At 45.2% G+C, this 13,664-nt stretch overlaps 10 non-coding genes across 10 annotated transcripts; all 10 read right to left on the bottom strand.

The window, feature by feature from the left end:
• Nucleotides 1–1,008: 1,008 nt before the first annotated feature.
• Nucleotides 1,009–1,199, bottom strand: LOC141244703 (U2 spliceosomal RNA). The gene has a single exon (XR_012308615.1). It is a non-coding gene; the product is annotated as a U2 spliceosomal RNA (small nuclear RNA).
• A 1,115-nt stretch (nt 1,200–2,314) lies between these two features.
• LOC141244702 (U2 spliceosomal RNA) lies at nt 2,315–2,505 on the bottom strand. The gene has a single exon (XR_012308614.1). It is a non-coding gene; the product is annotated as a U2 spliceosomal RNA (small nuclear RNA).
• A 1,115-nt stretch (nt 2,506–3,620) lies between these two features.
• LOC141244701 (U2 spliceosomal RNA) lies at nt 3,621–3,811 on the bottom strand. The gene has a single exon (XR_012308613.1). It is a non-coding gene; the product is annotated as a U2 spliceosomal RNA (small nuclear RNA).
• Nucleotides 3,812–4,926: 1,115 nt separating this feature from the next.
• LOC141244807 (U2 spliceosomal RNA) lies at nt 4,927–5,117 on the bottom strand. Its single transcript, XR_012308717.1, has one exon. It is a non-coding gene; the product is annotated as a U2 spliceosomal RNA (small nuclear RNA).
• Nucleotides 5,118–6,232: 1,115 nt separating this feature from the next.
• Nucleotides 6,233–6,423, bottom strand: LOC141244699 (U2 spliceosomal RNA). Its single transcript, XR_012308611.1, has one exon. It is a non-coding gene; the product is annotated as a U2 spliceosomal RNA (small nuclear RNA).
• A 1,115-nt stretch (nt 6,424–7,538) lies between these two features.
• On the bottom strand, nt 7,539–7,729 carry LOC141244698 (U2 spliceosomal RNA). Its single transcript, XR_012308610.1, has one exon. It is a non-coding gene; the product is annotated as a U2 spliceosomal RNA (small nuclear RNA).
• Nucleotides 7,730–8,844: 1,115 nt separating this feature from the next.
• Nucleotides 8,845–9,035, bottom strand: LOC141244697 (U2 spliceosomal RNA). The gene has a single exon (XR_012308609.1). It is a non-coding gene; the product is annotated as a U2 spliceosomal RNA (small nuclear RNA).
• A 1,115-nt stretch (nt 9,036–10,150) lies between these two features.
• On the bottom strand, nt 10,151–10,341 carry LOC141244696 (U2 spliceosomal RNA). The gene has a single exon (XR_012308608.1). It is a non-coding gene; the product is annotated as a U2 spliceosomal RNA (small nuclear RNA).
• A 1,115-nt stretch (nt 10,342–11,456) lies between these two features.
• LOC141244695 (U2 spliceosomal RNA) lies at nt 11,457–11,647 on the bottom strand. Its single transcript, XR_012308607.1, has one exon. It is a non-coding gene; the product is annotated as a U2 spliceosomal RNA (small nuclear RNA).
• A 1,115-nt stretch (nt 11,648–12,762) lies between these two features.
• LOC141244694 (U2 spliceosomal RNA) lies at nt 12,763–12,953 on the bottom strand. The gene has a single exon (XR_012308606.1). It is a non-coding gene; the product is annotated as a U2 spliceosomal RNA (small nuclear RNA).
• Nucleotides 12,954–13,664: the final 711 nt, after the last annotated feature.

Here is a 13,664-nt window from a genome sequence, read left to right as displayed (position 1 = left end):
ATCCCTTACATGCCTGGACTTTTCGGCTTGCTGCTGCTGCAATCCACGCGTTTTAGATCTGCATAACTCCACCTCTTTAAACACAGCACCTTCACCCCCTGCTGTTCCCACCCGCCTCAACACCGTTGGAAGGGAGGAGAACCAATTAAGGCGGGGGGTGGGGTGGAACGAGCAGCTGTCTACCCTTAGCAGGAGGGCTCCTGATTACATACCTCTCCTGCTGCTGCTGCTGCTGGCTGTCCAGCAGCAGACTGAAGGTGGCTGCTGCTGTGCACAGGTATATAAAGGCTCAGAGCCTATTATGACACGCGCAGCCAGCGTTCCATTGCCACATTCCATCTACTGCAGGCAGGATACCTGGCTGGCTGAATGTCGCTGAGAAGCTCACAGAGACCGCCATAAGCAACAGTTTAACAGAATGCCACAGACTAATCAACCAAACTTTTTGGGTTGGGTTCTCTTTTATAGTCTGCAGGCATTAAATGAAAGAAGTCAGTGTTCCAGCAGAAGGAGACAACGTTTCAGAAAAGGCATTGTAGCAAACCAAAAAAGAAATTTTAAGCGCAGCAGAGTAACCAGCGCACATACCTGTTAGCTCAGGTGAGTTTAAAAGGCTGCTGTTGATAACAAGGGCATTTGCTAAATAGATGGTGTGTGTGCAACAATATACTGAAAGGTCAATTATATTGTGCAGCTTATCTCACCACCTGTAGTTATTTAGGTGAAAGCTCCAAAATGCTTGCCTAATATGTCTGTTTATCCAAAAGGAAGTAAAAAGGGAGAGCTAGAAAGATAGCATTGCATCACATTACATGGCAATGCAATGCACAGTTGCTGAAGATGAACCAAAATGAGCTTGTAATCTGGCTTCTGCAACTTTGAACATGAAAAATCCAATGAGGAGAAGAAAAGCAAAGCCAAAGAGTCCATCCCAAAATCCGACAAACAAGCAAAATGAACAAAAAACATTGAATTCAATTCTTTCTGATTTTAGAAACTGCATTAAAGAAGGGGTGCACCGGTCCTGGAGATACTGCAATACCAGGTCAATGCGTGGAGTGGACAGAGCAAGCTCTTTTTCCATCTCCCTGTTCTAAAAATCCATTTAATATATGGTCCCCAGATAGGGGACGTATCAGATATTAAACTGATAAGAACAGATACTACACTTGATCTTAGCCAAAAGGCCGAGAAGCGATAACCAGAATTGGTTTCAAACTACGGAGCCACCCAAGGATCCTGAAAAGTCCATTTGTGGAGATGAGCTCCTGGACTCCCGTTAAGAAGACATGTTGTCAACCTCTAGATCCCTTACATGCCTGCACTTTTCGGCTTGCTGCTGCTGCAATCCACGCGTTTTAGATCTGCATAACTCCACCTCTTTAAACACAGCACCTTCACCCCCTGCTGTTCCCACCCGCCTCAACACCGTTGGAAGGGAGGAGAACCAATTAAGGTGGGGGGTGGGGTGGAACGAGCAGCTGTCTACCCTTAGCAGGAGGGCTCCTGATTACATACCTCTCCTGCTGCTGCTGCTGCTGGCTGTCCAGCAGCAGACTGAAGGTGGCTGCTGCTGTGCACAGGTATATAAAGGCTCAGAGCCTATTATGACACGCGCAGCCAGCGTTCCATTGCAACATTCCATCTACTGCAGGCAGGATACCTGGCTGGCTGAATGTCGCTGAGAAGCTCACAGAGACCGCCATAAGCAACAGTTTAACAGAATGCCACAGACTAATCAACCAAACTTTTTGGGTTGGGTTCTCTTTTATAGTCTGCAGGCATTAAATGAAAGAAGTCAGTGTTCCAGCAGAAGGAGACAACGTTTCAGAAAAGGCATTGTAGCAAACCAAAAAAGAAATTTTAAGCGCAGCAGAGTAACCAGCGCACATACCTGTTAGCTCAGGTGAGTTTAAAAGGCTGCTGTTGATAACAAGGGCATTTGCTAAATAGATGGTGTGTGTGCAACAATATACTGAAAGGTCAATTATATTGTGCAGCTTATCTCACCACCTGTAGTTATTTAGGTGAAAGCTCCAAAATGCTTGCCTAATATGTCTGTTTATCCAAAAGGAAGTAAAAAGGGAGAGCTAGAAAGATAGCATTGCATCACATTACATGGCAATGCAATGCACAGTTGCTGAAGATGAACCAAAATGAGCTTGTAATCTGGCTTCTGCAACTTTGAACATGAAAAATCCAATGAGGAGAAGAAAAGCAAAGCCAAAGAGTCCATCCCAAAATCCGACAAACAAGCAAAATGAACAAAAAACATTGAATTCAATTCTTTCTGATTTTAGAAACTGCATTAAAGAAGGGGTGCACCGGTCCTGGAGATACTGCAATACCAGGTCAATGCGTGGAGTGGACAGAGCAAGCTCTTTTTCCATCTCCCTGTTCTAAAAATCCATTTAATATATGGTCCCCAGATAGGGGACGTATCAGATATTAAACTGATAAGAACAGATACTACACTTGATCTTAGCCAAAAGGCCGAGAAGCGATAACCAGAATTGGTTTCAAACTACGGAGCCACCCAAGGATCCTGAAAAGTCCATTTGTGGAGATGAGCTCCTGGACTCCCGTTAAGAAGACATGTTGTCAACCTCTAGATCCCTTACATGCCTGCACTTTTCGGCTTGCTGCTGCTGCAATCCACGCGTTTTAGATCTGCATAACTCCACCTCTTTAAACACAGCACCTTCACCCCCTGCTGTTCCCACCCGCCTCAACACCGTTGGAAGGGAGGAGAACCAATTAAGGCGGGGGGTGGGGTGGAACGAGCAGCTGTCTACCCTTAGCAGGAGGGCTCCTGATTACATACCTCTCCTGCTGCTGCTGCTGCTGGCTGTCCAGCAGCAGACTGAAGGTGGCTGCTGCTGTGCACAGGTATATAAAGGCTCAGAGCCTATTATGACACGCGCAGCCAGCGTTCCATTGCCACATTCCATCTACTGCAGGCAGGATACCTGGCTGGCTGAATGTCGCTGAGAAGCTCACAGAGACCGCCATAAGCAACAGTTTAACAGAATGCCACAGACTAATCAACCAAACTTTTTGGGTTGGGTTCTCTTTTATAGTCTGCAGGCATTAAATGAAAGAAGTCAGTGTTCCAGCAGAAGGAGACAACGTTTCAGAAAAGGCATTGTAGCAAACCAAAAAAGAAATTTTAAGCGCAGCAGAGTAACCAGCGCACATACCTGTTAGCTCAGGTGAGTTTAAAAGGCTGCTGTTGATAACAAGGGCATTTGCTAAATAGATGGTGTGTGTGCAACAATATACTGAAAGGTCAATTATATTGTGCAGCTTATCTCACCACCTGTAGTTATTTAGGTGAAAGCTCCAAAATGCTTGCCTAATATGTCTGTTTATCCAAAAGGAAGTAAAAAGGGAGAGCTAGAAAGATAGCATTGCATCACATTACATGGCAATGCAATGCACAGTTGCTGAAGATGAACCAAAATGAGCTTGTAATCTGGCTTCTGCAACTTTGAACATGAAAAATCCAATGAGGAGAAGAAAAGCAAAGCCAAAGAGTCCATCCCAAAATCCGACAAACAAGCAAAATGAACAAAAAACATTGAATTCAATTCTTTCTGATTTTAGAAACTGCATTAAAGAAGGGGTGCACCGGTCCTGGAGATACTGCAATACCAGGTCAATGCGTGGAGTGGACAGAGCAAGCTCTTTTTCCATCTCCCTGTTCTAAAAATCCATTTAATATATGGTCCCCAGATAGGGGACGTATCAGATATTAAACTGATAAGAACAGATACTACACTTGATCTTAGCCAAAAGGCCGAGAAGCGATAACCAGAATTGGTTTCAAACTACGGAGCCACCCAAGGATCCTGAAAAGTCCATTTGTGGAGATGAGCTCCTGGACTCCCGTTAAGAAGACATGTTGTCAACCTCTAGATCCCTTACATGCCTGCACTTTTCGGCTTGCTGCTGCTGCAATCCACGCGTTTTAGATCTGCATAACTCCACCTCTTTAAACACAGCACCTTCACCCCCTGCTGTTCCCACCCACCTCAACACCGTTGGAAGGGAGGAGAACCAATTAAGGCGGGGGGTGGGGTGGAACGAGCAGCTGTCTACCCTTAGCAGGAGGGCTCCTGATTACATACCTCTCCTGCTGCTGCTGCTGCTGGCTGTCCAGCAGCAGACTGAAGGTGGCTGCTGCTGTGCACAGGTATATAAAGGCTCAGAGCCTATTATGACACGCGCAGCCAGCGTTCCATTGCCACATTCCATCTACTGCAGGCAGGATACCTGGCTGGCTGAATGTCGCTGAGAAGCTCACAGAGACCGCCATAAGCAACAGTTTAACAGAATGCCACAGACTAATCAACCAAACTTTTTGGGTTGGGTTCTCTTTTATAGTCTGCAGGCATTAAATGAAAGAAGTCAGTGTTCCAGCAGAAGGAGACAACGTTTCAGAAAAGGCATTGTAGCAAACCAAAAAAGAAATTTTAAGCGCAGCAGAGTAACCAGCGCACATACCTGTTAGCTCAGGTGAGTTTAAAAGGCTGCTGTTGATAACAAGGGCATTTGCTAAATAGATGGTGTGTGTGCAACAATATACTGAAAGGTCAATTATATTGTGCAGCTTATCTCACCACCTGTAGTTATTTAGGTGAAAGCTCCAAAATGCTTGCCTAATATGTCTGTTTATCCAAAAGGAAGTAAAAAGGGAGAGCTAGAAAGATAGCATTGCATCACATTACATGGCAATGCAATGCACAGTTGCTGAAGATGAACCAAAATGAGCTTGTAATCTGGCTTCTGCAACTTTGAACATGAAAAATCCAATGAGGAGAAGAAAAGCAAAGCCAAAGAGTCCATCCCAAAATCCGACAAACAAGCAAAATGAACAAAAAACATTGAATTCAATTCTTTCTGATTTTAGAAACTGCATTAAAGAAGGGGTGCACCGGTCTTGGAGATACTGCAATACCAGGTCAATGCGTGGAGTGGACAGAGCAAGCTCTTTTTCCATCTCCCTGTTCTAAAAATCCATTTAATATATGGTCCCCAGATAGGGGACGTATCAGATATTAAACTGATAAGAACAGATACTACACTTGATCTTAGCCAAAAGGCCGAGAAGCGATAACCAGAATTGGTTTCAAACTACGGAGCCACCCAAGGATCCTGAAAAGTCCATTTGTGGAGATGAGCTCCTGGACTCCCGTTAAGAAGACATGTTGTCAACCTCTAGATCCCTTACATGCCTGCACTTTTCGGCTTGCTGCTGCTGCAATCCACGCGTTTTAGATCTGCATAACTCCACCTCTTTAAACACAGCACCTTCACCCCCTGCTGTTCCCACCCGCCTCAACACCGTTGGAAGGGAGGAGAACCAATTAAGGCGGGGGGTGGGGTGGAACGAGCAGCTGTCTACCCTTAGCAGGAGGGCTCCTGATTACATACCTCTCCTGCTGCTGCTGCTGCTGGCTGTCCAGCAGCAGACTGAAGGTGGCTGCTGCTGTGCACAGGTATATAAAGGCTCAGAGCCTATTATGACACGCGCAGCCAGCGTTCCATTGCCACATTCCATCTACTGCAGGCAGGATACCTGGCTGGCTGAATGTCGCTGAGAAGCTCACAGAGACCGCCATAAGCAACAGTTTAACAGAATGCCACAGACTAATCAACCAAACTTTTTGGGTTGGGTTCTCTTTTATAGTCTGCAGGCATTAAATGAAAGAAGTCAGTGTTCCAGCAGAAGGAGACAACGTTTCAGAAAAGGCATTGTAGCAAACCAAAAAAGAAATTTTAAGCGCAGCAGAGTAACCAGCGCACATACCTGTTAGCTCAGGTGAGTTTAAAAGGCTGCTGTTGATAACAAGGGCATTTGCTAAATAGATGGTGTGTGTGCAACAATATACTGAAAGGTCAATTATATTGTGCAGCTTATCTCACCACCTGTAGTTATTTAGGTGAAAGCTCCAAAATGCTTGCCTAATATGTCTGTTTATCCAAAAGGAAGTAAAAAGGGAGAGCTAGAAAGATAGCATTGCATCACATTACATGGCAATGCAATGCACAGTTGCTGAAGATGAACCAAAATGAGCTTGTAATCTGGCTTCTGCAACTTTGAACATGAAAAATCCAATGAGGAGAAGAAAAGCAAAGCCAAAGAGTCCATCCCAAAATCCGACAAACAAGCAAAATGAACAAAAAACATTGAATTCAATTCTTTCTGATTTTAGAAACTGCATTAAAGAAGGGGTGCACCGGTCCTGGAGATACTGCAATACCAGGTCAATGCGTGGAGTGGACAGAGCAAGCTCTTTTTCCATCTCCCTGTTCTAAAAATCCATTTAATATATGGTCCCCAGATAGGGGACGTATCAGATATTAAACTGATAAGAACAGATACTACACTTGATCTTAGCCAAAAGGCCGAGAAGCGATAACCAGAATTGGTTTCAAACTACGGAGCCACCCAAGGATCCTGAAAAGTCCATTTGTGGAGATGAGCTCCTGGACTCCCGTTAAGAAGACATGTTGTCAACCTCTAGATCCCTTACATGCCTGCACTTTTCGGCTTGCTGCTGCTGCAATCCACGCGTTTTAGATCTGCATAACTCCACCTCTTTAAACACAGCACCTTCACCCCCTGCTGTTCCCACCCGCCTCAACACCGTTGGAAGGGAGGAGAACCAATTAAGGCGGGGGGTGGGGTGGAACGAGCAGCTGTCTACCCTTAGCAGGAGGGCTCCTGATTACATACCTCTCCTGCTGCTGCTGCTGCTGGCTGTCCAGCAGCAGACTGAAGGTGGCTGCTGCTGTGCACAGGTATATAAAGGCTCAGAGCCTATTATGACACGCGCAGCCAGCGTTCCATTGCCACATTCCATCTACTGCAGGCAGGATACCTGGCTGGCTGAATGTCGCTGAGAAGCTCACAGAGACCGCCATAAGCAACAGTTTAACAGAATGCCACAGACTAATCAACCAAACTTTTTGGGTTGGGTTCTCTTTTATAGTCTGCAGGCATTAAATGAAAGAAGTCAGTGTTCCAGCAGAAGGAGACAACGTTTCAGAAAAGGCATTGTAGCAAACCAAAAAAGAAATTTTAAGCGCAGCAGAGTAACCAGCGCACATACCTGTTAGCTCAGGTGAGTTTAAAAGGCTGCTGTTGATAACAAGGGCATTTGCTAAATAGATGGTGTGTGTGCAACAATATACTGAAAGGTCAATTATATTGTGCAGCTTATCTCACCACCTGTAGTTATTTAGGTGAAAGCTCCAAAATGCTTGCCTAATATGTCTGTTTATCCAAAAGGAAGTAAAAAGGGAGAGCTAGAAAGATAGCATTGCATCACATTACATGGCAATGCAATGCACAGTTGCTGAAGATGAACCAAAATGAGCTTGTAATCTGGCTTCTGCAACTTTGAACATGAAAAATCCAATGAGGAGAAGAAAAGCAAAGCCAAAGAGTCCATCCCAAAATCCGACAAACAAGCAAAATGAACAAAAAACATTGAATTCAATTCTTTCTGATTTTAGAAACTGCATTAAAGAAGGGGTGCACCGGTCCTGGAGATACTGCAATACCAGGTCAATGCGTGGAGTGGACAGAGCAAGCTCTTTTTCCATCTCCCTGTTCTAAAAATCCATTTAATATATGGTCCCCAGATAGGGGACGTATCAGATATTAAACTGATAAGAACAGATACTACACTTGATCTTAGCCAAAAGGCCGAGAAGCGATAACCAGAATTGGTTTCAAACTACGGAGCCACCCAAGGATCCTGAAAAGTCCATTTGTGGAGATGAGCTCCTGGACTCCCGTTAAGAAGACATGTTGTCAACCTCTAGATCCCTTACATGCCTGCACTTTTCGGCTTGCTGCTGCTGCAATCCACGCGTTTTAGATCTGCATAACTCCACCTCTTTAAACACAGCACCTTCACCCCCTGCTGTTCCCACCCGCCTCAACACCGTTGGAAGGGAGGAGAACCAATTAAGGCGGGGGGTGGGGTGGAACGAGCAGCTGTCTACCCTTAGCAGGAGGGCTCCTGATTACATACCTCTCCTGCTGCTGCTGCTGCTGGCTGTCCAGCAGCAGACTGAAGGTGGCTGCTGCTGTGCACAGGTATATAAAGGCTCAGAGCCTATTATGACACGCGCAGCCAGCGTTCCATTGCCACATTCCATCTACTGCAGGCAGGATACCTGGCTGGCTGAATGTCGCTGAGAAGCTCACAGAGACCGCCATAAGCAACAGTTTAACAGAATGCCACAGACTAATCAACCAAACTTTTTGGGTTGGGTTCTCTTTTATAGTCTGCAGGCATTAAATGAAAGAAGTCAGTGTTCCAGCAGAAGGAGACAACGTTTCAGAAAAGGCATTGTAGCAAACCAAAAAAGAAATTTTAAGCGCAGCAGAGTAACCAGCGCACATACCTGTTAGCTCAGGTGAGTTTAAAAGGCTGCTGTTGATAACAAGGGCATTTGCTAAATAGATGGTGTGTGTGCAACAATATACTGAAAGGTCAATTATATTGTGCAGCTTATCTCACCATCTGTAGTTATTTAGGTGAAAGCTCCAAAATGCTTGCCTAATATGTCTGTTTATCCAAAAGGAATTAAAAAGGGAGAGCTAGAAAGATAGCATTGCATCACATTACATGGCAATGCAATGCACAGTTGCTGAAGATGAACCAAAATGAGCTTGTAATCTGGCTTCTGCAACTTTGAACATGAAAAATCCAATGAGGAGAAGAAAAGCAAAGCCAAAGAGTCCATCCCAAAATCCGACAAACAAGCAAAATGAACAAAAAACATTGAATTCAATTCTTTCTGATTTTAGAAACTGCATTAAAGAAGGGGTGCACCGGTCCTGGAGATACTGCAATACCAGGTCAATGCGTGGAGTGGACAGAGCAAGCTCTTTTTCCATCTCCCTGTTCTAAAAATCCATTTAATATATGGTCCCCAGATAGGGGACGTATCAGATATTAAACTGATAAGAACAGATACTACACTTGATCTTAGCCAAAAGGCCGAGAAGCGATAACCAGAATTGGTTTCAAACTACGGAGCCACCCAAGGATCCTGAAAAGTCCATTTGTGGAGATGAGCTCCTGGACTCCCGTTAAGAAGACATGTTGTCAACCTCTAGATCCCTTACATGCCTGCACTTTTCGGCTTGCTGCTGCTGCAATCCACGCGTTTTAGATCTGCATAACTCCACCTCTTTAAACACAGCACCTTCACCCCCTGCTGTTCCCACCCGCCTCAACACCGTTGGAAGGGAGGAGAACCAATTAAGGCGGGGGGTGGGGTGGAACGAGCAGCTGTCTACCCTTAGCAGGAGGGCTCCTGATTACATACCTCTCCTGCTGCTGCTGCTGCTGGCTGTCCAGCAGCAGACTGAAGGTGGCTGCTGCTGTGCACAGGTATATAAAGGCTCAGAGCCTATTATGACACGCGCAGCCAGCGTTCCATTGCCACATTCCATCTACTGCAGGCAGGATACCTGGCTGGCTGAATGTCGCTGAGAAGCTCACAGAGACCGCCATAAGCAACAGTTTAACAGAATGCCACAGACTAATCAACCAAACTTTTTGGGTTGGGTTCTCTTTTATAGTCTGCAGGCATTAAATGAAAGAAGTCAGTGTTCCAGCAGAAGGAGACAACGTTTCAGAAAAGGCATTGTAGCAAACCAAAAAAGAAATTTTAAGCGCAGCAGAGTAACCAGCGCACATACCTGTTAGCTCAGGTGAGTTTAAAAGGCTGCTGTTGATAACAAGGGCATTTGCTAAATAGATGGTGTGTGTGCAACAATATACTGAAAGGTCAATTATATTGTGCAGCTTATCTCACCACCTGTAGTTATTTAGGTGAAAGCTCCAAAATGCTTGCCTAATATGTCTGTTTATCCAAAAGGAAGTAAAAAGGGAGAGCTAGAAAGATAGCATTGCATCACATTACATGGCAATGCAATGCACAGTTGCTGAAGATGAACCAAAATGAGCTTGTAATCTGGCTTCTGCAACTTTGAACATGAAAAATCCAATGAGGAGAAGAAAAGCAAAGCCAAAGAGTCCATCCCAAAATCCGACAAACAAGCAAAATGAACAAAAAACATTGAATTCAATTCTTTCTGATTTTAGAAACTGCATTAAAGAAGGGGTGCACCGGTCCTGGAGATACTGCAATACCAGGTCAATGCGTGGAGTGGACAGAGCAAGCTCTTTTTCCATCTCCCTGTTCTAAAAATCCATTTAATATATGGTCCCCAGATAGGGGACGTATCAGATATTAAACTGATAAGAACAGATACTACACTTGATCTTAGCCAAAAGGCCGAGAAGCGATAACCAGAATTGGTTTCAAACTACGGAGCCACCCAAGGATCCTGAAAAGTCCATTTGTGGAGATGAGCTCCTGGACTCCCGTTAAGAAGACATGTTGTCAACCTCTAGATCCCTTACATGCCTGCACTTTTCGGCTTGCTGCTGCTGCAATCCACGCGTTTTAGATCTGCATAACTCCACCTCTTTAAACACAGCACCTTCACCCCCTGCTGTTCCCACCCGCCTCAACACCGTTGGAAGGGAGGAGAACCAATTAAGGCGGGGGGTGGGGTGGAACGAGCAGCTGTCTACCCTTAGCAGGAGGGCTCCTGATTACATACCTCTCCTGCTGCTGCTGCTGCTGGCTGTCCAGCAGCAGACTGAAGGTGGCTGCTGCTGTGCACAGGTATATAAAGGCTCAGAGCCTATTATGACACGCGCAGCCAGCGTTCCATTGCCACATTCCATCTACTGCAGGCAGGATACCTGGCTGGCTGAATGTCGCTGAGAAGCTCACAGAGACCGCCATAAGCAACAGTTTAACAGAATGCCACAGACTAATCAACCAAACTTTTTGGGTTGGGTTCTCTTTTATAGTCTGCAGGCATTAAATGAAAGAAGTCAGTGTTCCAGCAGAAGGAGACAACGTTTCAGAAAAGGCATTGTAGCAAACCAAAAAAGAAATTTTAAGCGCAGCAGAGTAACCAGCGCACATACCTGTTAGCTCAGGTGAGTTTAAAAGGCTGCTGTTGATAACAAGGGCATTTGCTAAATAGATGGTGTGTGTGCAACAATATACTGAAAGGTCAATTATATTGTGCAGCTTATCTCACCACCTGTAGTTATTTAGGTGAAAGCTCCAAAATGCTTGCCTAATATGCCTGTTTATCCAAAAGGAAGTAAAAAGGGAGAGCTAGAAAGATAGCATTGCATCACATTACATGGCAATGCAATGCACAGTTGCTGAAGATGAACCAAAATGAGCTTGTAATCTGGCTTCTGCAACTTTGAACATGAAAAATCCAATGAGGAGAAGAAAAGCAAAGCCAAAGAGTCCATCCCAAAATCCGACAAACAAGCAAAATGAACAAAAAACAGTGAATTCAATTCTTTCTGATTTTAGAAACTGCATTAAAGAAGGGGTGCACCGGTCCTGGAGATACTGCAATACCAGGTCAATGCGTGGAGTGGACAGAGCAAGCTCTTTTTCCATCTCCCTGTTCTAAAAATCCATTTAATATATGGTCCCCAGATAGGGGACGTATCAGATATTAAACTGATAAGAACAGATACTACACTTGATCTTAGCCAAAAGGCCGAGAAGCGATAACCAGAATTGGTTTCAAACTACGGAGCCACCCAAGGATCCTGAAAAGTCCATTTGTGGAGATGAGCTCCTGGACTCCCGTTAAGAAGACATGTTGTCAACCTCTAGATCCCTTACATGCCTGCACTTTTCGGCTTGCTGCTGCTGCAATCCACGCGTTTTAGATCTGCATAACTCCACCTCTTTAAACACAGCACCTTCACCCCCTGCTGTTCCCACCCGCCTCAACACCGTTGGAAGGGAGGAGAACCAATTAAGGCGGGGGGTGGGGTGGAACGAGCAGCTGTCTACCCTTAGCAGGAGGGCTCCTGATTACATACCTCTCCTGCTGCTGCTGCTGCTGGCTGTCCAGCAGCAGACTGAAGGTGGCTGCTGCTGTGCACAGGTATATAAAGGCTCAGAGCCTATTATGACACGCGCAGCCAGCGTTCCATTGCCACATTCCATCTACTGCAGGCAGGATACCTGGCTGGCTGAATGTCGCTGAGAAGCTCACAGAGACCGCCATAAGCAACAGTTTAACAGAATGCCACAGACTAATCAACCAAACTTTTTGGGTTGGGTTCTCTTTTATAGTCTGCAGGCATTAAATGAAAGAAGTCAGTGTTCCAGCAGAAGGAGACAACGTTTCAGAAAAGGCATTGTAGCAAACCAAAAAAGAAATTTTAAGCGCAGCAGAGTAACCAGCGCACATACCTGTTAGCTCAGGTGAGTTTAAAAGGCTGCTGTTGATAACAAGGGCATTTGCTAAATAGATGGTGTGTGTGCAACAATATACTGAAAGGTCAATTATATTGTGCAGCTTATCTCACCACCTGTAGTTATTTAGGTGAAAGCTCCAAAATGCTTGCCTAATATGTCTGTTTATCCAAAAGGAAGTAAAAAGGGAGAGCTAGAAAGATAGCATTGCATCACATTACATGGCAATGCAATGCACAGTTGCTGAAGATGAACCAAAATGAGCTTGTAATCTGGCTTCTGCAACTTTGAACATGAAAAATCCAATGAGGAGAAGAAAAGCAAAGCCAAAGAGTCCATCCCAAAATCCGACAAACAAGCAAAATGAACAAAAAACATTGAATTCAATTCTTTCTGATTTTAGAAACTGCATTAAAGAAGGGGTGCACCGGTCCTGGAGATACTGCAATACCAGGTCAATGCGTGGAGTGGACAGAGCAAGCTCTTTTTCCATCTCCCTGTTCTAAAAATCCATTTAATATATGGTCCCCAGATAGGGGACGTATCAGATATTAAACTGATAAGAACAGATACTACACTTGATCTTAGCCAAAAGGCCGAGAAGCGATAACCAGAATTGGTTTCAAACTACGGAGCCACCCAAGGATCCTGAAAAGTCCATTTGTGGAGATGAGCTCCTGGACTCCCGTTAAGAAGACATGTTGTCAACCTCTAGATCCCTTACATGCCTGCACTTTTCGGCTTGCTGCTGCTGCAATCCACGCGTTTTAGATCTGCATAACTCCACCTCTTTAAACACAGCACCTTCACCCCCTGCTGTTCCCACCCGCCTCAACACCGTTGGAAGGGAGGAGAACCAATTAAGGCGGGGGGTGGGGTGGAACGAGCAGCTGTCTACCCTTAGCAGGAGGGCTCCTGATTACATACCTCTCCTGCTGCTGCTGCTGCTGGCTGTCCAGCAGCAGACTGAAGGTGGCTGCTGCTGTGCACAGGTATATAAAGGCTCAGAGCCTATTATGACACGCGCAGCCAGCGTTCCATTGCCACATTCCATCTACTGCAGGCAGGATACCTGGCTGGCTGAATGTCGCTGAGAAGCTCACAGAGACCGCCATAAGCAACAGTTTAACAGAATGCCACAGACTAATCAACCAAACTTTTTGGGTTGGGTTCTCTTTTATAGTCTGCAGGCATTAAATGAAAGAAGTCAGTGTTCCAGCAGAAGGAGACAACGTTTCAGAAAAGGCATTGTAGCAAACCAAAAAAGAAATTTTAAGCGCAGCAGAGTAACCAGCGCACATACCTGTTAGCTCAGGTGA

The sequence above is a fragment of the Phyllobates terribilis genome, unplaced genomic scaffold (assembly GCF_046119375.1).
Source record: "Phyllobates terribilis strain yellow unplaced genomic scaffold, ASM4611937v1 Scaffold_1606__1_contigs__length_246918, whole genome shotgun sequence".
In the NCBI taxonomy this organism is placed as follows: Eukaryota; Metazoa; Chordata; class Amphibia; order Anura; family Dendrobatidae; genus Phyllobates; species Phyllobates terribilis.
The sequence above is the reverse complement of the archived record's forward strand: the minus strand, read 5'-3'. Positions and strand labels throughout refer to the sequence as shown.